The sequence below is a fragment of the Topomyia yanbarensis genome, chromosome 3 (genome assembly GCF_030247195.1).
Source record: "Topomyia yanbarensis strain Yona2022 chromosome 3, ASM3024719v1, whole genome shotgun sequence".
Classification (NCBI taxonomy): Eukaryota; Metazoa; Arthropoda; class Insecta; order Diptera; family Culicidae; genus Topomyia; species Topomyia yanbarensis.
The window spans coordinates 221,515,578-221,541,738 of record NC_080672.1 but is presented as its reverse complement, the minus strand read 5'-3'; the positions used below and the strand labels follow the sequence as shown (position 1 = coordinate 221,541,738).

Below are 26,161 nucleotides of genomic sequence, written 5' to 3'. Positions count from 1 at the left end.
TCCTGCGGTAATAAGAACACTTTGCTGACCGGCATCGGTCTCGTATAATAGTACACGGTTCTGGAAGTAGCTTTCCAAGATCCGGTACAGGCCCACCGGCAGGCCAAGCCGGTGTAACGAGAGCGCGATGGCATCCCAGCTTGCGCTGTTGAATGCGTTCTTCACGTCAAGTGTCACTAACGCGCAATATCGAATACCCCGCCTCTTCCGTTGGATCGCTATCTCGGCAGTCCTTACCACTGAGTTGATAGCGTCCACCGTGGACTTTCCCTTTCGAAAACCGAACTGATTACTTGACAGGCCCTCCATACCTTCTGCGTATGGAGTTAGCCTGTTGAGGATAATCCTCTCAAGCAATTTGCCCGTCGTGTCAATCAGACAGATTGGTCTGTACGCCGATGGGTCGCCAGGCGGCTTCCCGGCCTTCGGCAACAGTACCAGCTTCTGCCTTTTCCATCTATCCGGAAAACGGCACTCGTCAAGGCATCTCTGCATAGCCAACCTGAACATGTTCGGGTTCGCCATGATTGCTGACTTGAGAGCGCTGTTTGGAACTTCATCAGGCCCTGGAGCTTTATTCACCGCTAGAGAATTAGCAACTGCAAGTAGCTCTTCGTTCGTCACCGGGGCCACCATGTCGTCCGTACCCGCCGTGCCTTGCGGCGCTGGGGGCCAGGGACTTATGGTTCGGGACGGGAAGAGTACTTCGATAATTCTCGCCAACCGTTCTGGCGACCGTTCAGGAGGTGAGGAGCCCCCTTTGGTCTTTGCCATCACGATCCTGTAGGCATCGCCCCACGGATTCACGTTGGCCTCCTCGCACAATTTGTCAAAACACGCTCTCTTGCTGCGCTTGATGGCCTTGTTAAGGGCCGATTTCGCAGCACGAAACACTTCACGTCGTTCCACTCTACCCTCCTCAGTGCGGGCTCGCTGCATCCTACGTCTAGCTTGTAGGCAAGCTGACCGTAGGGCTGCGATCTCAGCACTCCACCAATATACCGAGCGTCTGCCATTTCTTGGCAGGGTCTTCCTCGGTATGGTGGCGTCGCACGCGCGTGATAGAACAGCTACCAGCGCATCCCCGCTTAGACTGTCGGTGTTGGCCTCCAGTCCCAGGGCCGCGGTGAAAACTTCGCTGTCGAAGTGATTGGTCTTCCACCCGCGTACCTGACAGGGATTACCCGCCCTAGAATGCTGCACACCAAAGTTGATCCTGAAGCGTATTGCTAGGTGATCACTATGGGTGTAGCCTTCGTCTACCCTCCAGTCCATGTCTGGGACCAAACTTGGACTGGCAAACGATACGTCAATCCACGACTCGACCCCATTCCTACGGAATGTGCTAGCGGAACCATCATTGACTAGCACTGCGTCGAGTTTCGCAAGCGCCTCCAGATGCGCTTGGCCCCTACCATTTGTGTAGCGGCTGCCCCACTCCACCGCCCAAGCGTTGAAGTCACCCGCTATGACAAACGGCTTTCGTCCCACCATGTCAGACGAGAGCCTATCGATCATCTGGTTGAACTGTTCTATTGGCCACATAGGTGGGGCATAGCAGCTACAATAGAACACACCATTGATCTTGGCAATCGCGACACCCTCCGCAGAGGACTGTACTACCTCCTGGACCGGGAACCGACCCGTTGCACAGATTGCCGCCATTCCAGACCCGTCCGCCACCCAGTTGCCGTTGTCGGCAGGGACGTTGTACGGGTCGGATAGAAGGGCGACATCTGTCCCCGACTCCAATACCGACTGCCACAGTAACTGCTGAGCAGGTGCGCAGTGGTTAAGATTCAGCTGTGTGACGATTGCCATTGCTTCCTCTTTCCCGCCTCCCCGAAGGGACAAGCAGGTCCGCCCATAACATGGTTGCGGCCCTGCTTCTTGCTAGCGCAGATGAGACACTTGGGTGCCCTCTCGCATTTCAGCGCCTTGTGTCCCTCCTCGCCGCAGCGACGACACAACTTGCTCCTGTCTGGGCCCTTACAGTCGTATGACTTGTGGCCTGGCTCCAGACATTTAAAACATCGGTCCACTGAAGGCGGCTGGAGTATGCTAACTGGGCATACTGACCATCCGATCTTCAACTTCCCTTTGTCGGTTACTTTCTTGGCTTCCGCGGCCGGTAACTTGAAGTAAGCTACCTGCGTGCCAAGCAACCGCTCCCTGATACGTACAGAGTTCTGATCGATCTCGACGCCGCACTGCTGCTTAACGGCCGAGACGACGTCCTCTGCGTTTGTGATCTCGTCCAGTTGCTTACACTGGAGAGTCACTTCCGCTCCCAACGACCTCACCTGAGCGCCGTTTCCCAAGACCTCTTGGGCCAACCTCCTATACGTTGCTCCATTGGATTGTGATCCACACTTCAGCACCAAGATCATTTCGCCATCTTTGGTGCGTCTGACGCTTCGCACATCCTGTCCTAAGTTCGAGAGGCTTTCGGCCGCCCGCATCGATTTTAGGACATCCGCATAGCTGCCCCCGTTGGTTTTCACCAGCAGGGCCTCTCCTCTATCCCTCGCCTTCTTCTTAGCGGGTCGAGGTGCGTTGGACTTCCGCTCCCTGCTGACCACCTGCCATTCGCCATCTTGTACCGATGGCGCCGGCAGGCTGGTGCCAGGTCGCTCGGCAGTGCGCGCCCGATTGGCGGCTTTCGCCTTTTTAGGCTGGGAAGTCGCCTTCTCGGGACGCCGCCCTGCGGGATCCTTCGCACCCGGATCCGCACCTCCCAAGCGACGTTTGGCCTTGTTGGTTGCCCGTCGTTTGGCATTGCTGCGCGTGCCTACATTAGGCCTAGGCCGCTTCGCAGTCTCCCCCTCCATTAAGCGTTTGGTGGCCGATAAGGCTAAATCTATCGCCTCCTGCGCCATCGTCGCTCCGCCGTGGAAGGAGAAGGCCTCGGTTTGGATACCGCGATCGGCCTTCTCTCTTTCCGTCAACCTCTTCATATAGGCCACTTGTTCTTGTCTTGCGACTCGAACAGCCTGACGAAGCACCAGCAGGTTCTGTTTTAGTTCCTTGCTGATGTTACTCCTCCCGCTTGTGAATTCGATAATGCTATCCAGCTGCTTGACCACTTCCTGCATCGCAGGTAGTGGTCCGCCAAGCGTGCTGGTGGTATTATCTCCTACCACATCCATTTCACCTTCGGTGCCGTTATTTGCGGCCACCTTCGCTCCGTTGTCAGCCCCTGTTGGGGGAGACCTCGCCAGACCCCCTTTGGCAAAGGGGTTCAGCGCCGTAAACACTTCCGCCTCCTTATCGCATACTTTTTTATTATTATTATTGCAAAGACTCATATTAAGACCCACGAGTTGCGCGAGAAAATAGGTCCGCCACGCCAGAGCTCCGCATTAACGTGGTAAGAGACACTTACTGTGGGGGGTGCCCAGGTACCCCACAGGCTCCGTTAACGATCGGGCATCTTTTTCACCCCCCCGATCATTCATCCCTCGGCACGGATCGCTTCACGCCTTGGAATTGGGGTTACCCCGTTTGGTGGGCCCATATCACCGGAACGGGTGGTCCATAGCGCTATTGTATGCCGGCAACTACACGGCCCCCCTTCCCTGTCAGCATACGACCATAGTCCCAACGAGTTGGCTACCCGAACATTCCTATGGCTACTCGTATCCCAGCCGGTTCCGCGGGGAGGTAGAGATAGGAGTTCCTGGGCAAGAGGCTAAGGACCACTGTGGCTAACCACCGGGTCTGTATTGCGCATTGCCCAGGCATTTGCCGGCCCCACTGAGCTGGTCTAGAGGTTACAAAATGGCGCCCAACTTCAAATACCCACAAAATTTTGAATTCTTCAAAACTCCCCGAAGGGGAAGCAAAAAACAGCACGCTGTTTGTAAAAGAATCTTCGTCCTTCAAACGAAGGTATGTTTTATAGTGAATATTCATGGAGTCAGCTTAGAATTTCTTATTTTCTCAAACAAATTGTTCAATCATCTCGAAAGGCATATGAGTTGGAACTCTGTGTCAAACAGAATCACGATAAATTTAGTAAACAATCGAAAAATTATGCAGAATAGAACGCACCAAACAACAGATTGAAGCGTGAATATTGAATCCGTGTTGCATACGGCACACGAGGTTAATGTGCTAAGGAAATCCAACCATCCAAAGAATAAAACCCTAATAATCGACGGCTAGTCCATTTAGGAAAGCAAATAATAATCCCAGTTTAAATTCCTCGACAAAACAAACCTTTTCAATTATTACGAGATTAAATTTATCTTAGGCAAATTCGGGCTCAGGCAGGGCTTTCGCTAAAACATTGGTTACAAGCAATAATATAGAATACCGGAACTTCCGACCCCCGAAGATTCGGAAGATTGTAACTAGAAAAGTCGGTTAATTAATATGGTTGTTGGAAAAATAAGCTCTATGAATCGAGACGATGAACCAGATTGCTTCGGAAGGAAAATTATTATTCCCGTTCCTTATTTGCATGCTTAAATTAATTGTATATAGTAAAATTTTCCCATTATTGTATATATGTATATAAAAAAAACTTTGTCCGGCGAGGTAGTTTCAAAGCTGCATCGGTGTTTCTGGACGGTTTCAAACATGGTTTCCTGGGTTGATGGTAGTTCGACGTAACTTTTTTTTATCTCCCAGATAGCCACCGTTCTGTATTGGACCAACACGCTAAGAAGCGGAGTTTGGTAGGCCAATCGTTCTGCATCATGCAATATGTGGTTCGAACCCTGAAACGAAACGATTATCTTCAAAACGGTTGTTGAATTAAAGCAGCTCGTTTACTATTGATGGCAAACGTACATCAATGAGTCGATTTATAGCCCAGCCAAGAGAGGGCAGTAACAAACTGTACACCAAAAATCGGGATAGACCCGTACGATATCCACCGATTGAAAATATAGCGGCAGGAATTGGTCCTGGAACGCTGTTTATGAAAGGAAAGTCAATCTTTATTCCTGGAATGATATAAACAAGCATTTAGAACAGTTAGTCGCTGTTTGTGAGGAGTGACGGTTATTTGTTTACAATTAATTGAATAGTCGCAGTAGCGGATGATTGCCGAACGAGACGGTCTGCATCCCCTGTGATATTTTCTCGTTGTGAAACCAGCTCGCATAACCGACACACGAGTATGTGAAAAGCGGAGTGTGAGCTAATATTGTTAAAACTCTGAAACAGAAACATTTCGTCAAAAGGGTAGTTTTTGAACATACAAAAATTCACTATTTTATTATCATTGATAAATCCGGATATCAATGAGTGCACATTGTTAAATGGCACCGTATAATGTGAAACCGAAGTCCGTCGAAAAATTTACTTGATTATCCCACCACATAAAAGAATAACTAACTCCTTTGTGTGAAATTTCCTTCGCAGCAGATTAACCTTCCAACCGGCCAATGGATAACGAATCGTTAAATGAACCACCAGAATCTTGTTGAGCGACAGGTACCACGGAAATTTTTAGCAAATGAAACAGTTACTGTCGTAACATTCCATAATATTTGAACTGGCTAGAAAAAATTAACAGTAGTCCACAGCTAAACGTAAACATTCCACTTTGACAGTTCTCAACACGTATGCGTGTTGAGGTGAGTTCTTTTCCTCTTCACTGGGTGAAGAAGAAAAATGGAACAACTTATGAAAAGGGCATAGATAACGATGTGCTGTAACTTATTTGATAATGTTGCAAATTAGTTATCAGCCAAACGATTATCAAACTTTCAAATCAAATTCCATCTTTCGTTTCAAAGTTACATCTTTCTTTTCAAAATGAATTCTTTCATTTTGAAGAGTAATGAGGGGGTATTGTAACCGCTTGTTACAATGTTGATTGTCGGCTTCGCCACAATGAAAATGTACTCTAGATTAGCTCAATTAATTCCAACAATCCTAAGTCCTACCCTAGGTATATTGTCAGCTGTGTGAGTGGTAGTCCTCCAAGTCTGACGTTTACGTCTGGGACGGAGGAGTCACTCACGCGGGAGTACTCTCAACTAGGGTAACTCAATCACAACGGTTTGAGCGAATGACGTCGCGCAACATGTCATTCATCGCTGTTGCAGCAATGGGAAGGGCTGCCAGGTTTAAACAATGGAAGTGTCAGATCGGATGATATGGAGAAAATTGAGGTTTTCTTGGTACCATCCGAGCCTAGTCAGACTCAGCAATGACCAAGAACGGTCTTTCGGTCCTCAGCATTCGAGGAAATAAGAAGTGCGCGCGGTTTTGTTTTAATTACAGTATGATTTTTTTTGTATATTTGTTAAGTGGTGTTAATTGTGTTAATAATGTTTTTTGTTATAGGGAAGGTTAGTCGATTAATAGAAAGTAAAACAGATTAAAATGTGTTAAATATAAAAATTCTTTTGTAGGTTAGTAGAGTAGTTTTAGAATAATAAAAGCGTATTGTCTTAGTGCTATTTAAATAATGTATATTCTACAGTGTCACAGACAGGGAAGACGAACACGGAAAATCACGAAACACCTACAAATTAAAAATAAGATGAAAAGGTAAACTTGTTAAATGGAACGGGAAAAAGTTGGTGTAGGTTAGGGGTATTAAAACACGTGGCACAAATGCTAATTTCTGCTGGGCAGGTCCCCAGCGGGCCTTTTTATTTCGGGCTTTGAACTTCGTTCGAAGCGGTTTAATTCGCAGGAAGAAATCGTGATGACGAAGAGCTACCAGTACGACGCGCCCGAAGGTTCGTCGCCATTGTTCTAATGAACAGCTTTCCTTCTACAAGCAAGGATCAAGCCCGTACAAGAGCGACGGGAAGGTCGTCGCCATATTGTCTGCGGAATCAGTTTCCTGCAACGAGCTATATCCGCACCGCTTCCTGCTAACACAACAGCCGCATGAGTCATCGCAACGGAAAGACTGTTGACATTTTGCCTTATACTACAAGTTTTCGCCCGTTATCATCGATGGTTAGCTTCGCCAATTCTACACCAACAAATAACCCGCAAGTAGTAGATTAGATAAGTGACGTCACATAGATTTAAGAACAAAAAGGGGGGGGGATTAAAATAAATTGAAAATATGTCTAAACCGTGCTTAGTATTTCACGAAACGTTGCCTGCACATTTAACACTACAGTTGAATCGTTCTCCGGACTCAAAAGGAGTCGTCAGCCCTCGTCCTCGTATGGTTCAGCCAGAAGGCGGTTCTCGGTTCCGCTAGTGAGTCACTTTAGATAAAATGTTTACCTTTAGCTTATTTTACCTTGGTCGGCAGTGGCGATGAATGGTCCGTTTTCATATTGTTCCCATAGGGAATGAGTCCCGGGGTGAGTATGTGTACGCACAAAACGAGTACCAGCATAATTCCCCTCCAACCACCCACTGAGCTGGTCTAGAGGTTACACAGAATAGTGATGGCCAAGACCAAAGGGGGCTCTTCACCCCCAGAACGGTCTCCGGACCGGTTGGTAACGATTATCGAAGTACTCTTCCCGTCTCGAGCCACAAGCCCCTGGCCACCTGCACTACGAGACAGTGCGGGCACGACCGAAATGGTGGCTCCAGTGACGAATGAAGAACTACTCGCAGTGGCTAAATCCCTAGCAATGAACAAAGCTCCAGGGCCGGATGGAGTTCCAAACAACGCTCTCAAGGCAGCGATCATAGCGAACCCGAACATGTTCAGGCTAGCTATGCAGAGATGCCTTGACGAGTGCCGTTTCCCCGATAGATGGAAAAGGCAGAAATTGGTGCTGTTGCCGAAGCCCGGGAAGCCGCCAGGCGACCCATCGGCGTACAGACCAATCTGTCTGATCGACACGACTGGCAAACTGCTTGAGAGGATCATCCTCAACAGGCTAACCCCGTACGCGGAAGGTATGGACGGCCTGTCAAGCAACCAGTTTGGCTTTCGGAAGGGTAAGTCTACATTGGACGCTCTCAACTCAGTGATAAATACTGTCGAGATAGCGTTCCAACGGAAAAGGCGAGGCATTCGATACTGTGCGTTAGTGACACTTGACGTGAAGAACGCATTCAACAGCGCAAGCTGGGATGCCATCGCGCTCTCGTTACACCGGCTTAGCCTACCGGTGGGTCTGTACCGGATCTTGGAAAGTTACTTCCAGAACCGCGTACTGCTATACGAGACCGATGCCGGTCAGAAAAGGGTTCCGATTACCGCCGGAGTCCCACAGGGCTCGATCCTAGGCCCGGTGCTATGGAACCTCATGTATGACGGGGTTCTGAGACTGAAGTTCCCTCCTGGGGTCAAGATCGTCGGCTTTGCTGACGACGTAACCTTGGAGGTCTACGGGGAGTCAATCCCTGAGGTAGAATTAACCGCAGAACACGCGATCAACATGGTGGAGGAATGGATGAGCGCGAGAGGCCTGGAGCTCGCTCATCATAAGACGGAGGTAGTTATTGTCAACAACCGCAAGTCGGCACAACATGCAGTTATCCATGTGGGAGAAGTCGCGATCACTTCACAGCGAAGTCTGAAGTCTCTCGGAGTCATTATAGACGACAAGCGGACCTTCGGCAGCTATGTCGACTATACATGCAAGAGAGCGTCGACTGCTGTTGCGGCTCTATCGAGGATGATGTCCAACAGCTCAAAGGTGTGCGCCAGTAGACGTAGGCTACTGGCAGGTATTGCCGTATCTATCCTCAGGTACGGCGGCCCATCATGGTCAAGAGCACTGAGGGTAACCAGTTACCTACAGAAACTGGAGAGCACCTACCGCGTGATGTGCCTCAGAGTGATATCTGCCTACCGCACGGTATCACACGATGCATCCTGCGTGATAGCGAGCATGATGCCAGTCGGGCTGGTCATTCGGGAAGATGAGGAGTGCTTTGAGCTACGTGGAAATAGGGGAGCCCGCGAGCGCACCAGGGTGACCTCGGTCGCCAGATGGCAGCGTGAGTGGGACAACTCCTCGAAAGGTAGGTGGACCCACCGGCTGATACCTAGCATATCGAGCTGGGTGGGAAGACCCCATGGGGAAGTTCACACAATTCCTATCAGGCCATGGCTGTTTCCGACAGTACCTCCACAGGTTCGGGCACGCAGAGGTCCCAACCTGCCCGGACTGCCCAGGTGTAGACGAAACTGCCGAACACATACTGTTCGTCTGTCATCGGTTCGACGTCGAAAGAAGAGTAATGCTTGACGTCTGTGGCTGGGACAGAACCCCTGATACCCTTATTCAGCGGATGTGTCAATCGGTGGAGAAGTGGAACGCAGTCTCGGCTGCTACCATCCAGATTGCCTGTAGGCTACAGGTAATCTGGCGAACCGAGCAACAGACGACGGGCACGGCTAACTAGTGATTGGTTAGTTGGAGCGAAAAAGGCCAAGCGCAAAAAAGGGAGTGAATGGTCTGTTCATGCCGAGGCAGGTTTGGCGCAGCGACTGGAAACCGCGTAAGGGGTAAACCCAGCCACCTTGAAGCAAGACAGAAGAGTGAGTGTACAGGCGTATAAGTGGACTGCCTCATGCCAAGACGGGAGGGTCGTAGCGTAGTATGTTGGGACTTAGCTATCGATGCCTCATGGCGTGGCAGAGGAGTGAAAGGGTGAGCATCCAAGTCAGTCTCACACGGCATGTTAAGGGTGAGCACAAAAGTCAGCCTCACATGGTATGGTAGAAGCTAGCACAAAAGTAAGCCTAGCAAGGAATGAAAAAGGGGAGCACACAAGTCAGCCTCGCATGGTATGTCAGAAGTGGGGCCTAAGAAAAATGTTCCACATGGGATGCCAGGGGGAGTGACAGAGGTACAATAGAGTGGCACGATCGAGAGTGAATCAGGTGATAAGGTGAGCACCCAAGTCAGCCTCACATGGTATGGGTGGGGCGAGCACAAAAGTAAGCCTAGCAAGGAATAAGTAAGGTGAGCACACAAGTCAGCCTCGCAAGGAACGAAAAAGGTGAGCACAAAAGTCAGCATCATGTGGGAGTGTTTGAGAGTGAATCAAAGTGCGATAGAGAGAGCACCCAAGTAAGTCTTATACAGGACGTATGAACGCGTGAGTGAGAGTGAATGAGTACATTTAGTACAGCCATCCCCCCAGAAGTAATACTGAGAGGTAGTTCCTGGGAGGAACGATGGCGGAGCCCAATGGAGTTTAGTCGGTATTAATGGCAGCGTCACCATTCGAGCCCGACACGTCCCCAATGCACCCCGTGCGGTAGATTGGACCCTACCAATAGCACGTGTACTGGGCTAGGACATAAAGGTCTTCTCCATTGTAAAAAAAGACTACCCTTGCTTGGAAGTTGCAAGTGTGTTGTTTGTATTGTGTGTTGTGTTGTTTGCATACACAATAATGGGAAAGGCACTTACAAGCGGGTGTGGTGTTGTGTGGTATGTGTATGGCCTAGTGCAGAGTGTACAGGTGGCCGTGCATGTATGGAATTTGATTTTTTTATCACACTAAACGCCGTAAAGTATGCTACACAACAAGCAAACCAAGCCAAGGGATAGGAGAGTATTAGGAGGGAGTGATTGAACTTATAAAAATAAAAATCATTCAGCTGAGCTAAAAGTATAGGTGGTGGCTCCTACTGGGGCTGGTGCGATTATAACCACTGCACATATGCCATAGTCTGTGACAAGTACTGGCTATATGGCCGGTACATCATATGCCGGGTGTACAGAGGGAAAAGGATTACCATAGGCGGGTGTTAGCAAAAAATCTTAGTGATAGGCAAGTCCGTATGCTACGTCTGTACTGCTTACGACGGGCAATATCAGAGACATAGTCCGAACCTATACAAAATGTCAAACAACACCTCTCGATGCCATAGTATGTGATCGGTACCAGCAGTACATCGGTACATCATCATCATAGTAATAAGTAATTTATTGAAAATTAAGCAATTTTAATCGATTTTTCGTTCATTTCTTGAAAATCCTACTAGGTAACCTCATCATTTTAATAATCCAGATTGTTAGTCTTGAAGAACTGCATAATTCGTTCTTTGACATGATACACTTACCTTTTCTTATTTTCATGAGTTTGGGTTATTCAACTTGGATACTATTATCTCATTTTCACTAATACCAGCTCTAATTGAAAAAGTATGGCACTTATTGTACTTTTTTTTTCTTACTATTCGAAAGCCAGGAAAATTTTACAGAGCAAAATGTATTATTACTTTTCAGTTAAGTGAATATTCTTTTAGAAGTAAATTAGTTTAAAGTTAGTGCTATTATTAGCATTTTCGTTAATTTTCTTAAAATAGTAAATAATAAACATCACCATTATTATCATGGAAATAATGCATCTCAGCAAGTTCTACAGTTCTTTCTTTGACTCCATTCAATTATCTCTTTTGGTTTCGACGCAAAATCGTTTTTATCACATCGTTTCATATGCAAAAATAACGATTTCGAACCCACTACATTTGTGGCGAGGTCAGACTGTGTTAACTATTAAATAGCAGCAAAATGAAAAGAGATCAAATAAAAATTTGTAGAGAACATAACGGGACATTAAATGAACAATAGTAACGATAAATTTTGTTGATTAATAATTAGAATAATTAAAAAACTTCAAAAACACAAATTTTGAGTTATTTCGTTAGTAAAAAATCATTTAGTACACTTCACTGAAAGATATTTGTACATACGTTGATAGGACATTTTCTCAGCTTTCCAATGAAATCTTGTAAATAACGATATAAAGCATGTTTTTTTAGATTAGAGTCTTTTAAGCACTTGCAAGTCGGTTACAGGAAAGGTATAGTAATGAAATTACAAAGAAATGAGAAGAGATAGGAATATGACGTCCAAGAACAAATTATGGATCGTCCTTAAACCCAAATTTTGGATAATGGAAGTTGCTATAATCATAATTCATTATTTCGAGAAAATTAGCAAAAGGACTCCTCTACTTTACAGCAAAATGGTAATTAAAACTAATTAACTAAAAGATATGAGAACACCACTCAGTAGGAAATTTTCTCACCTTTCGAATGAAACTAGATTTAAAATACAAAGTATACTTTTAAAGTTAGAAATATTTTAAGATAAATAAGTTTATATATATATATATATATATATATATATATATATATATATATATATATATATATATATATATATATATATATATATATATATATATATATATATATATATATATATATATATATATATATATATATATATATATATATATATATATATATATATATATATATATATATATATATATATATATATATATATATATATATATATATATATATATATATATATATATGGCAGTTCATCATAGACTTCTAGCGAGTCACAGCAGCTGTGAATAAAGAAATCTATGATTTACTTACAAGCTGGGTGCAACATTCGTTTCAACCTGGGGGCTATCCATTAACCATGTAGAAAAACATTCAGCCATTGCAGATCTTGCCCTCCCCTCGCGTTCAAAATATTTTTACAGAGCGTCCGCTTTGGCTAGATTGGGAGTGTTGCTCGGATTTGAAAAAAGAGTATTCAACCTATTTGCTGAGACAAAGGACATGGTTGATATGACTAGCAGATAGTTTTTGGGTAGCTAGGGAATTTTTACCTGTATTTCGGGTTTGTTTCAATAGCTTTAGTCTCAAGCAAGTTGAAGAAATAGGTGCTGGTACTACATCACTAGCTTGTAGGTTCGAATATGTTCGAATGAATTATCAGTTAATTAGAGTTTCCTACAACAACAGTTCAATTGTAGAATCTCTTAAAATGAAACGTAAGTTCAGTTCAGTTTGTGGTATTCGGATGTTGACTACGCGTATCAGAAAACTCACCAATAAATTATACGATTGTGCAATGAAAAACCTGTTTTAACTAGTGGTGCAATTGTGCCTTTTTAATTTATCCAAGCTACACGGAAAAAAATTGTTCCCAAAATCGTGAAAAAAGTGCTATGAATCCTGGAACAATCATGTTTTTACGTTATGAAAATAGGGCCATGAACAAAAATCATGTGTTTTATAATTATGTTCAATTTCCCTTCAGTAACGCCCGAATAACGCTTATTTTAGTAGAACTATTTGTTTTTGTTTTGTGTCACGGTTTCCGCCAAGCAATTTCTAATTCGATTTTCAGTACGCGAACTAGTTCACAAGTTTATGTCATAAAACCAAAGGTTGGCTCATGATGATTTTCATAGATATAGGACCCTTAGCTCACAAAATCAAACTATTTTGGATATGTTCTCGTGAACTATTTCACGAAATTCAAAATTTTATTCATGAATCCATTCAATACTCGTGAACTAATTCATGATCTTTATTATATTAGGTACGATACAATATCCGTGCCTGTGAAATAGTTCACAAAATCATCAAATTCATGTATTCGTGACCTGCTTCATGATTCTTAATATATGTCACGAACCAATATCCGTGCTCGTGAAAGTTCACGAAATCATGCAATATAATTCTTGTATTCGTGAACTGGTTCGTGATGATGATTGTTTTATGAAATGTCCAGCTGCTAGCGATCATAGTAATAGACACGAGCATTAGATATAATAAACTATTAGGACCTCGAACATCGTTATTCGTTTGATAAGGTTAATGGTGATGTCTGGATAGAAAACGAAAACTGCGCTGAAAATCCCAAATAGTGTGTGATATAATTCACAGAACAAGATATCGCGAATCAGTAATATTTTTATGATCCAGTTCATATTGTCACGTTATTCCCAATAAACAAACCGATAGTAACCAAAAAGTAATGGATCAAAATTAGGCGACGAGAATTTACGGATACTATGGTAAAACTGCTGTTATCATGAACATTAGTCATATTACTCTTCGTGTCAAATTTTGAAGTAATTTTTAAAATAAAACGCTTTTAATCCACCTAACAGTGTGATGAAACATTTCTTATAACTCTTATCACTCTCTTCGGATATTATTTCGTTTGAGAACATTTAGAACTTGATGCTTCGCGATGTTTTTGATAACACATACTACATGGGATAGTGGCAGGACTCAGAGAATCGCTCAAATCATGTGTATATGCATATGTATGCATAGGACAACATCAGTGCTAGAAATCTCAAACCAAATAAATGGGAAAGCGAAAAAATTGCCCTTAAAATAGACATACCAACGAATTATTGTTAATGCTCTGTTAATAAAATATCTAATTTGTGGTGGGAAAACTGAATTTTCCTAAAGGGGTTATATATTGTACTGAGCCAAAAAAATCGATTTTTTTAATCGATTTGAAGTTTATACTTTACTCAAATTTCCAACGCGACTGAGAACTAAGAAATCAACACTTTTTCTTGAGAAAAGCGATACTAGCATTGACACCATTCAAAGAAAATCAACAGTGAATATTTCCAGACTTGGTTTTATTTCCTATTTAAGAACTATTGTGTTTTTTACATCCTAGATTGCATGATTCAGGGATCGAACCCTAAAACTTCATAAAGTATTTGAAATTATTAAATTAAAATTTGTTTTTGCTATTGAAATTGATAAAATGATAGTATCGCCCCTTTGGCGATTGTTTACTTTTTCGGTCCCACCTATCAGCACTGAAGTATCGCCCTTACGTTTTTTTACAATAACTACCGTTTTACACCACCGATTTCGTCCGGGTTTTACATTTCTTACAAAAGAAATGTATAGGATTCGCTCAAACTTTGAAAACTTTCTCCGAGGCCCGGAGGGCCGAGTCTCATATACCAATCGACTCAGCTCGACAAATTGAGACAATGTCTGTATGTGTGTGTGTGTATGTATGTATGTATGTACAAAATGTCATGTAATTATCTCAGCAATGGCTGAACCGATCTTAATGAAATTAGTTTCAAATGAAAGGCCTAACGTTGCCATTTGACACTATTATTTTTGATTTTCGATATGTTGTTTACTTTCTGAGATATGGGCGATTTTTTCAAAGCACAGCAGGTTTTTTGCAAATAACTTTCGAACAATACAATATTGTCTACACATCTGCACATAAATAGAAAGCTTGTAAAAATACCTTTTTAACAAGCTATAGATTGTCAAAATCCGTGCACGAGCGGCGGAGATACTAAACATTTTGTATTTTTAGTCCTCGCTTATTAATTTCCACTAATTAAAAATGAGATTGTTTCATACAGAGTATTGCTTTACTGGTGTTTTAGGGGCAAAACTAAACCGATTTTGAATATCGGGGTATGAAAACACATCTACGTGATTCAAGGAATTCGATGTTGAGAACATTTTGTGAATTACCTTTATAATAAATGAACTATTTCTCAAAAATCAATATATAAGTTCACTTCAAAGACAAAATAATGTGTTGATAAAGAAACAGTGAGTTCTAGTATTTATCCCTTGGATTAGGCATTGCGTTCAATCATGAGGTAAATGTTGGATGGTATATCAATACACAGATCAAAAAAAGATTTCTCATATAATTATACTTGTGGCGTCACCGAAGCAACTGTATGTTTGAAGCCCAAAAATTTAGCGAAAATTTAGCTCTTTTGCAAGATTTAGGTTATACTGGTTATGGGGCAAAAATTATTACTCACATTAATTAAGACAAGAATGAAAGAAATCAATATATCATAATAATATACCTATAAAAATAATGTCACTGCATTAACCATCATTTGCCATTCCTCACACGCCCCCCCCATCTCTCTCGCTTTCTCTCTTTCTCTCTCTGTCTCTCTTCTATCGCATCTATCTAGCTATTTCTGTATCCATTTCTAAGTTGTGTGATAATCTGCCAATCTGAAATATTTATTAATTGTAATTGCGAAGGTTTGAGAAAACAAAACTATTTTTTGTCTGCTTCTACATCAACTCAATTTTAATGCAATTGTTTTCAAAGCCTGTATCTACACTATAATTAAGGAAATTCATGGCTATATCCGAAAAATATTTGGCTTAACTGGGTAATATGAAAGTTTGACGATGAAAATTTTCAAAAGAGACATTCCACGTGCGATATTTAAACTATTCGTATCTCTATTAAATTTTGTATGAAATTTATGCTCAAAGACTGAAAGCTGAAGCCAGCAGGATTGGTCTTGCCATCAACGTTTCGAAGACAAAATACATGAGAGGAAGAGGTTCTAGAGACGACAATGTGAACCTCCCACCCGAGTTCGGATTGACGGTGACGAAATCGAGATGGTCGACGAATTCATGTATTTGGGCTCACTGGTAACCGACGACAATGATAACAGCAGAGAAATTCAGAGACGGATCTTGGCGGAAAATCGTGCCTACTTTGGACTCCGGAGGATGCTCCGGTCGAACAAAATTCGCCGCCGCACGAAGTTGAGTATCTACAAGACGCTGATTAGATAGGTGGTCCTCTACGGCCACGAGACCTGGACTATGCTCGTGGAGGACCAAAGCGCCCTTGGAGTTTTCGAACGAAAGGTGTTGCAGATGGAAGACGGAACGTTGCGCAGGCGAATGAACCATGAGTTGTATCAGCTGCACATTCGTCGTATTGGTACGAACTTTCATGAAAAATAACGGATCAAAGACCAAAAATATCCACAAATCAGATCCAGGAAAAGAAGTCTCCCAAAGTACCCACTCTCGATGGGGAATGCAATTGCAATGTGTCTTCTAACTTATCGTCGTCCATATCTTGATATAAGAGTAGGTAGAATCATTTTTTTCACAGTATTGGTCTGTATAGGACTTATTTAAGGTCCAACAATAAAGTAGAAACACCAGATAATCTTAAAACGACGCCGTCAAGTAAAGAAGTATGAAAACAAAAAGAATAAAACCAGAAAAAGATGAAGCCCTAGAAAGTCCATTGCATATTTATTAGCCTTTTCTCAGAAGATGGGATTTTCAAAAACATTTCAAAACTTTTTGATGCAATGGTTCTCAAATTCGTACAATCCGGTTTATTCATTTTCTTAATTCAAAAATGTTTTTAGCTCAAATAAATGACCATTTCATTTCAATTAATTATTACATTCCGCATCTTTTTATTCGTTTTGTTCATCTGCGTTCATTTTACTTATTTTATTCGTTTCATTCTTTGGATTCACTCTGATCAGTTTATTCTTTTTGTGCATTTTACTCATATCATTCATTTAACTTATTTTATTCATTGTTTTCATTTTATGCATTTTATTCATTTTTTCCAGTTTATTCATTTTGTTCAGTTTCTTCATTTTAATAATCTGACTACTTTTTCAGTTTCAATCATTTCATCCAAATAATTGATTTGATTCAATTTATTTCTTTATCTTAATTTATAACCTTTTACCATTGTTCAATTTTTCATTTTAATCGATGCATTTAATTCTGCTAATTTTCTTATTTTTATTCATTTTGTCACTTCAGCTCATTTTGTTATTTGATTCGTTTGTTTTATTTATGCATTTCATTTATTTTTTTACTTTATTCATTTTGTTCATCCATTCTTTTTATTCATTTGATCCATTTCATTAATTTGATTCTGGATGAATTAAATCAATTTGATTCATTTGATTCATGTGATTCATGTGATTCATTTGATTCATATGATTCATTTAATTCATTTGATTCATTTGAGTCATTTGATTCATTTGATTCATTTGATTCATTTAATTCATTTGATTAATTTGATTAATTTGATTCGTTTGATTCATTTGATTCATTTGATTCATTTGATTCATTTGATTCATTTGATTCATTTGATTCATTTGATTCATTTGGTTCATTTGATTCGTTTGATTCATTTGATTCATTTGAATCGTTTGATTCATGTGATTCATTTGATTCGTTTTATTCATTTGATTCATTTGATTCATTTTATTCATTTGATTCATTTTATTCATATCTTTAATTTTATGCATTTCATGTTCAGTTATTCGTTTTATTTCATTCAATTTGTTAGTATGAGTCAATTTATTCTATTAATTGTATAACTATATCTAAATATAATCTTAATTTTTATTTAATATCATAATCTAATTTGATTCGAATATATTATAATTTTGATGTACATAAATTTTTTTACTCATTTTGTGAATTTAAAAACCTATTATTTCATTTTTTGCTCTACTTTTTTATTTCGTTCCTTTTGTTGATTTCTATAGTTTATTCAGTTTATTCGAGATTTTATTCGTGCAAGACTAGAAACTGTTTTCATCCCACCTCTAGTTGGGTGTCTACTTCTCGTGAGTTCTGCAAACTAATCCAATAGAGAAATGTGTAAGAAATGTCTCATCTCACTGCTAGGTGGATTAAATCGGTTTTTTTCAATAGCGATCATTGTTACTATTTACAGCTGGTATCAGCTTGATAATCCTAAAAAAAACAGTTTCGTCTCTAAACTGCTAGCAAAAAAGTATCGCCATGTTTGTTTGCATGGAGCGTAAGGGTGAAACTTTAAATAAATAAACAAAAATACAGTTTCGCCCGTTGTATATTTTGCTGTAGTTTAAGATAGCAATATCGTAGAATCCAAATTTTTAGGTACTTTTGTTGCGTTTCAAAGCCCTCATTCGCATGTATGAAAAAAGCCTTATGTTTACATTTGAGTAAAGCCATGTCAAGTGATCCTCGAATTTTTCGCAAAATCACCGATCTTCATGAGGTATATTTTATTGTATAGGGATTATGGTGAATAGCTTTTGGTATAAATATTTCGTTACAATTCCATTTTTTCTTTAAGATATTAACCCTTAAACTTTATTGCATGATAAAATTGAAAATTTTATATCTCAAAAACTACTGAAGATAATTCAATGAATTTTTGCACACTTATGGCATGATATTTGCACTATCTTATAAAAATATTTTTACTTTATAATTGCGTGAATAACGGTACTTTGCATCTATTTAAAGTTTTGAAAATAAAAAAATCTATGTATACACCCCACATGCATGGAAACGATGTAACCGCATGGTAGTTCACAATACACTTCCAGCGAGTCACAGCTGCTGTGAATAAAGAAATCTATGATTTACTTACAAGCTGTGTGCAACATTCGTTTCAACCAGGGGGTTGTCCATTAACCACGTAGAAAAAAATTCAGACATTGCAGACCCTCGCGTTCAAAATATTTTTACCGAGCGTCAGCTTTGGTTAGAAATTCCCCTTCAATAAAATTCCAGGTGGTTTTTTATATTTCGGCATTATTTATTTTTGAATCAAAAATCCAGAAGAAGCACGAAGATAAATAAGTAAAACATTTTTAAAACTCTATTCGTTTTATTTTTCACAAGGTATTTCAGTTCTTTAGCTACAGTTTAACTCATATCTCTTCCGTCGAAAATGAATACCATTTGACAATAATATAGTTTTCATTTTGAGGCTTAAAACTATGGATGGACTGTGTTCCCGAAATTTGCTTTACACGTGTATAACGATTTTTTTAACTTTTTTTCCCATTTAATTGTATTCGGATTCTGAAAAAAGCTGATAGTGTTTTGAATCTGGCTTAGAAATAGCACATGAATAAAGTTCTTGGGCTGTTGTTATATGATGGCCTTGCAAACTCGCTTTCGCACCGTTTCGTTTCAATACTCCTCCCAAAGCATCACAAGGACCCTTTCCATGACAAGCTGCGAAAAAAATCCATTCGGCATCAATGACAAAATCTTTTTGCATGTTGCACAAATTAAATGCCATCATTTTATTTTTGTATTGTCTTCCTGATCCATCTGAGAAAAAGTAAATTTGTTGGAAGCCTGGCAATTTACCTTTTATGAACGCTAAACAATGAGTCCAAAATAAACGAACTGCGACATGATTATGAAGTCAGCAAGCGACATGATTAGTGAAGTCAGCAATTGCAATGAAACTAGTAAACTTCAAATCATCCGATTCTTCGTCTTTAAAATAAATAGCACAAGGGTGAATAGTACATTGAGCGTTAACTAAATGAAAGCCTTGAACTGCATCCTGCTAAACGAAAGAATAATTCTCCGAAAAATCACAGATAATGATGCATTCTGCAGCTTTCAAATTGCGTGAATTCTTGTGTGCCCATTTCAACTAAGTCCATAATGCATCTTTCTACTTGACGCCATTGTTTGAATTTTAAATGCTTTAATATTACCGTTACTAAGAATACTCATTAGATCTGTCGCTAAAATTTGCGTTCCAGGGAAGTTTCCGCAACACTGCAGCCAGCATTGTTCGCTCAAATTTTCACAAATTATTTTTGGAAACAAATCGTGATAGGAATTAACACCATCTGGAAGTGATTTGTTGCTTGTTAAGTTTTGTAAATAAGTTTAATGTTTTGATGATATATACCGTAAACCGGTGTGACATTGATCAATTTTCGAAGTAATCATTACATATTTTTAGACGCAACACATTTTTTTCAAGTTTAATATTTTTAAACCATGTACTGATGTATGGAGAACAAGATTGAATAAAATTGTCCGCTTACAACTATTTTTTCACAAATGGTTTTAAGTTGAAGTCCGTTTTCGTATTCCGGGGTGACTTTGTTAACGTGCATGTTCACCCACATTAAGTTATTGATGTCAATATTTTTCATTCAAATGTTTGTTTAAACTAATTCTGGAAAGATGTTAAATGGATGTTAATTGGTATTATACAAAGTATTTCAATATACTGAAAAATTCGTGTAACCGAAATTCGTATAATTTGTGTCCAACTAGAATAAAATATTCTGAAAACCTTTAAAATTGCTAAAATTGTTTCATTTCAGTACCTTATCAATGTACAAAAAGTTTCATCAATTTTAACACGTTGGAATATTGAATAATAAAAAAAATTGCGAATTTTAGCTTAAAATACTTTGAAATAATTGCCAACAAGTTGCACAAAAAATTGTATTTAAAATAAACAAACTCTTAAAAGTAAATTTGGCACATCCTACTTTAAAGGAAAATAAAAACTCGTTTGTAATTTATTACTTTTGCTCAAATCTGAGATTTATTAGTCTTTTAAAAAATAGACACTTTACGATGCTTCGTAAAAATAAGGTAAAGTCAAATTTCGGTTTTTTGTAATTTTGTACCCGAAAAGCGAACAATTTACTCAAAAAGTATAACAAATCAGTATTTTATAAGTTTAGAGTAAAAATCATTTCAATTTAAAATAATTCGGTAGACTATTCTGGTTTAATAAGCGATCTACGAAAAAAGTTTCGAGTGAAGACTCCATACTTTTATATTTTTATTTGAAAAATCATTCAATTCTTCACAACATCTCCAAACATTTTTATTATTATTATTATGTTTATTAAGGCTTTAACCACTGAGGGTCATTCGCCTAGAGAAAAAGGAGTCATTACATTGCATTTTACAATGTCCTTGAGTTCTTCGATTAGATATTGCACTCGGTGGCGATAATACGCTGGTAGGGCCGCGTGACAACCTCCCCAGCACCCGGTCTGGGTGTGGCGGAGGGCTCGCTGATTAATGGTGGTAGATGGGTTGGCAGATTGAAGCCGTAGGTGCCGCGGAAGAACCTCCCCAGCGCCCGGTTCGGGCTTGGCGAAGAGCCCGCTGAGCAATGTTGTTACATGTGTTGGCAAGCTGTGGTTGAAAGGGCCGCGGAAGAACCTCCCCATCACCCAGTTCGAGTGTGGCGGAGGGCCCGCTGAACGATGGTAGACAGCCTGGTATGCTGTGGTTGATAGAGGGCCACGGGAGAAGCTCCCCAGCACCCGGTCCGAGTGTGGCGGAGGGCCCGCTGAGCAATATTGGTACATGTGCAGGTTGTGGTTGAAAGGGCCGCGGAAGAACCTCTCCATCACCCAGTCTGGGTGTGGCAGAGGGCCCGCTGAAAGATGGTAGATGGCCTAGTTTGTTGTGGCTGATAGAGGGCCACGGGCGATCGTCCTCAGCGCCTGTTCGAAGTGAGGCGGACAGCCCGCTATGTGATGGTGGCAGGTAGGGTGTTTGAGGCCAGTATGCTCTCGGTCCACTTTAGATAGCCTCAAAAATATTGGCATCTTTCAAGAATGCGAGTAGTGTCTTTTCCTGTGCTGAGTTGTTCGATAGTGGGTCCTGAATCGAGGTGGGCAGATTATGGAGTCGCTGCAGGTCTTCGAGTTCCCGGCAGTTAAGGAGTAGGTGCTCTACCGTGATTCTTGTATTGCAGGGCGGGCACATTGGGGGATCGACGCGGGTGATGGTGTGGGTGTGGGTGATCTTCGTGTGTCCTACCCGTAGGCGTGACAGTGCTCTTTGTTCCCTCCGGTTTTCGCGGTCTGTCCACTTCGCGAGATCTTTTTTAACCTTCTGTGGGTAGCTTCGTAAATTCCTCCAGTGGGCGATAAAGTACTTGGAGACTTTTGCCTTGAATTCCCTAGTAACATCAGACGATGGGACCTTTTTGGAAAACAGAGCGCGTGAATGGCGGCCGAGAGCGGCCAAACGGTCAGCCTCTTCGTTACCGCGAATTCCACTGTGGCCGGGAACCCAGCATATGGTAGTAAACGGGTCGCAGGATTGCTCTATGGCTTGAACGTAGGTGTGCTTGGATTTTCCCGATTCCAGTGCTTTGATGACAGAGAGGGAATCGGAGAAAATGACAGCCGGAGTATCTTCAGGTTTCTTGGTTATGGCTATGGCGATGGCGGCTGCTTCTGCGGAGAATACTGAACAAACAGAGGGTAGACGAAGGGTGAGGCCCTCTCCAATTCCGCTCACACCCGCCCCCACGCCCTCGCTAAGTTTCGAGCCGTCAGTGTAAATGTGCAGATGATTAGGGTATTTGCGTTCAACCATTTGGAGGAATTTAGCTTTGACAGTACTGGGAGGATCGTCTACTCTGGCGGATACAGCCAGGCTGCAGTCTGTAGGGAGAGGGGTATTGGTAAATGTGATATAGATGTCCTTGGCTGTCTGTAGAAGGTGACATCCATCACCAGATGTTTTCTCTAGGAATCCAACGGCTCGTTTCAGGACAGCTACCGCCAGTGCCCATCGTCAGGGAAGCACTCCGGTTTCGACGCAGGCGGCTTCGGCAGGGGTGCTGGGCAGTAGATTCGAAGCTAGTCTGACTGCTCCGTGATAGAACGGTGACAAGATATCTACTTATCCCTCCCAATTGAGACTGGTTATCTCGAGGCCGTAGAACAGGCGACTATGGATGAGGGCTTGACTGATATTTAGTGCGGTTCGCCTATTCCACTTTGGGTGCCGCGAGCTAATGGTGCGAATTAGTTGTTTTCTACTTTCGCAGTCCTTTTTCACCTGCCGGAAGCGCGGGAGAAAAGTCATCTTCCGGTAGATAGTCGCACCAAGAATTTTAGGTTCCTTCCGGAAAGGAATTACGGTTCCGGCAAGTTTGACTGGCCTGCCGGTGGCTACATGATGGGAATTGCAGCAGTGCGCAATAGCGCATTTTGTGGCTGAGATACTGAAACCGATTGAGTCAGCCCACCGGCCGACAGCATTCACGGCTGCCTGTAGCTTCAGTCTTGTGCGACCAATTGTTTTTCCGATAGCAATACGTATTATATCATCGGCGTAGACAAACACGTATATACCTTTCGGAAGCGTGGCAAAAAGGGAATTCATGCTGACCAAGAATAGTGTGATTGCCAAGGCCGACCCTTGGGGGACGCCGTTAGCTTCCCGAAACAGGTTCGATTGCTTACCTCCAATGCCCACCCTGAAACTTCGGTCACTGAGGTACTGCTTGAGGAAGCAGCCAAGGTTTCCGCTAACACCCCATTGGTGCAGCTGGCGAAGTACTCCTTCACGCCATACCATGGTGTATGCCTTGGCGAGATCAAGAATGGCAATGTCCGCATGCAGGTCGTTGGCTATGGCGTCACTTACTGTTTCACCGAGGCAGCCTAGATGAATTCCTGTGCCGAGTCCCTTGCGGAATGCGAATTGTCGATGGTCGAGAAGCTCCTGTTCCTCGAGGAATGTTATCAGGCGTCTGTTTACCATTCTTTCCATCGTCTTCCCTATGCAGGCGAGAAGGCTGATGGGTCGGCAGTCGTTCGGGCTCCTGGTTCCCTCGCATTTCTTCGGAATTGGAATCGTGAGAGCGGCTCTCCAGCTATCTGGGAAGGATCCGCCTTCCCATATCCTGTTGAATCCGTTTAGGAGTGCTCGCTTGCCAACCGGGGGTATATGCCTTAACAGGGGATAACCAACGTTGTCGAGTCCCGCTGAGTTGCCCTTTGCAGTACTCAGTGCAGTGGCCAGTTTAGACGCAACACATTTTTTTCAAGTTTAATATTTTTAAACCATGTACTGATGTATGGAGAACAAGATTGAATAAAATTGTCCGCTTACAATTATTTTTTCACAAAGGGTTTTAAGTTGAAGTCCGCTTTCGTATTCCGGGGTGACTTTGATAACGTACATGTTCATCCACATTAAGTTATTGATGTCAACTCCGCTAGCGAATGACGGATCTCAATAGTAGCATGTCTGTAATAATATACGTACATGGAACTATTGAGAACCAGAGCTACAGGTCCAAAGCCCTGGTAAAGGAGGATGGTTGTGATGATCTGGGCCGCGGTCACCACGTAAAGCAAGATAGGTCATAACCTTAATTCCAAGGCGTGAAGCGACCCGTGCCGAGGGATGAGTGATCGAGGGGGTGAAAAAGATGCTCGATCGTTAACGGAGCCTGTGGGGTACCTGGGCAACCCCCACAGTAAGCGTCCCTTACCACGTTAATGCGGAGCTCTGGCGTGGCGGACATTTATTCTCGCGCTACTCGTGGGTACTGAAATGGAGAACAAAAACAAAAATTACAATAAACAAACGGAGGTGCCAAACTCCTTTGCTAGAGGTGGTTTAGCGAGGTCTCCCCCCGTGTGGAGAGTAGTGGAGCGACGAGTGCTGCATCTGATAGCACCAGTGACCCCCCAGTAGTAGTAGAAAGTAGCCCTACCAACGCACTGGACGGGCCACTATCCGCGATGCGCAAAGTGGTGGAGCAGCTCGATTCAATAATCGAGTTCACTAGCGCAAAGCAAAACATAAGCAAGGAGTTAAAGCAGAGCCTCCTGCTGCTCCGGAAAACTGTTCGTGTCGCAAGACAGGAACAGTAGGCTTATGCCAAGAGGGTGGAATGTCGGGAGAAGTCCGACAGAGAAACTCAGACAGTGGCCTCCAAGAGAGAGGGAAGAGAGAAGGACGATACAGGCACTCAGACAGTGGCCTTCACCTTCTATGGAGCAGCCACGTCGCTTGGATCGGCGGCCGAGTTCCCCTCGAAGGGAAAAGGCAAGGGCAAAGGCAATCGTAAGACGGCGCCCTAGGAATTCGCCAGGCGAGGGTGCAAAAACCGACACCACACGGCGTGCAACCGTTAAGGCCAGACGCCGTTTGGTCGAGGTAAGCGAGGTCGAGAGTGACCTCGCTGAGCAGAGCGTTGGTACCAGCAACCCGGCGCGACCGGGGCAGGGGGGCCCAAACCCCTGGACGCTGGTCACCAGGATGAAGCCGGCACCGACACCGGAGGTACCGCGGCTCGAGAAGAAGGCCAAGGACAGAGGCGAGGCCTTGTGATTAAATACCGACAAGGACAAATACGCCGACGTCCTAAAGTAGATGAAGGCGGCCGAAAGCCTTTCGGCCCTTGGGCAAGATGTGCGTAGCGTGAGACGCACCAACACGGGAGAAATGCTTCTGGTGCTGAAGCGAGGCGCACAATCTAGTGCGGTGTACAAGGCCTTGGCCCAAGAGGTCCTTGGTGAAGGCGCCCAGGTCAGGTCTCTAGGGGCGGAAATGACTCTCCAGTGCAAGCATCTGGACGAGTTCACGACCGCAGAAGATGTCGTCGCAGCCGTTGAGGAGCAATGCGACGTCACAATCGAGCGGGCCTCTGTGCAATTTAGAGAGGGACCCTCTGGCACCCAAGTAGCCTACCTTAGGCTACTGAAGGCGGATGGCAAAAAGGTAACCGAGAAAGGGAAGCTGAAGATCGGCTGGTCGGTATGCCTAATTAGCATACCCCAGCCGCCTTCAGTGGACAGGTGCTATCGGTGCCTTGAGTCCGGTCACAAATCCTACGAGTGCAAGGGCATAGATACGAGCAAAGTATGTCGTCGCTGCGGCGAGGAGGGGCATAAGGAGCGGGGTTGCACTAAGGCGCACAAGTGCCTTATCTGCACCGCTAAGAAGCAAGCCCATAAGCATGCTATGGGCGGACCTTCGTATCCCTTCGGTGAGGTAAATAAGAAGAAGCCGTGAACGTCACACAGCTAAATCTTAACCATTGTGCAGCAGCCCAACAGCTGCTGTGGCAGTTGGTCTCGG

The 26,161-nt window shown here is 42.8% G+C and overlaps 1 protein-coding gene and 2 long non-coding RNA genes across 3 annotated transcripts in view; 2 read left to right on the top strand and 1 right to left on the bottom strand.

The window, feature by feature from the left end:
- Window positions 1–26,161, top strand: part of LOC131690659 (tRNA N6-adenosine threonylcarbamoyltransferase, mitochondrial-like) — a 228,370-nt gene that overhangs the window by 155,514 nt on the left and 46,695 nt on the right. The gene's annotated exons all lie outside the window — the stretch shown is intronic.
- LOC131690664 (uncharacterized) lies at window positions 4,481–5,639 on the bottom strand. The gene is made up of 3 exons (XR_009305608.1): window positions 5,328–5,639; window positions 5,023–5,166; window positions 4,481–4,952 (listed from the first exon to the last, which is right to left on the bottom strand). It is a non-coding gene; the product is annotated as an uncharacterized LOC131690664 (long non-coding RNA).
- Window positions 5,788–7,038, top strand: LOC131690663 (uncharacterized). Its single transcript, XR_009305607.1, has 3 exons — window positions 5,788–6,308; window positions 6,443–6,510; window positions 6,598–7,038. It is a non-coding gene; the product is annotated as an uncharacterized LOC131690663 (long non-coding RNA).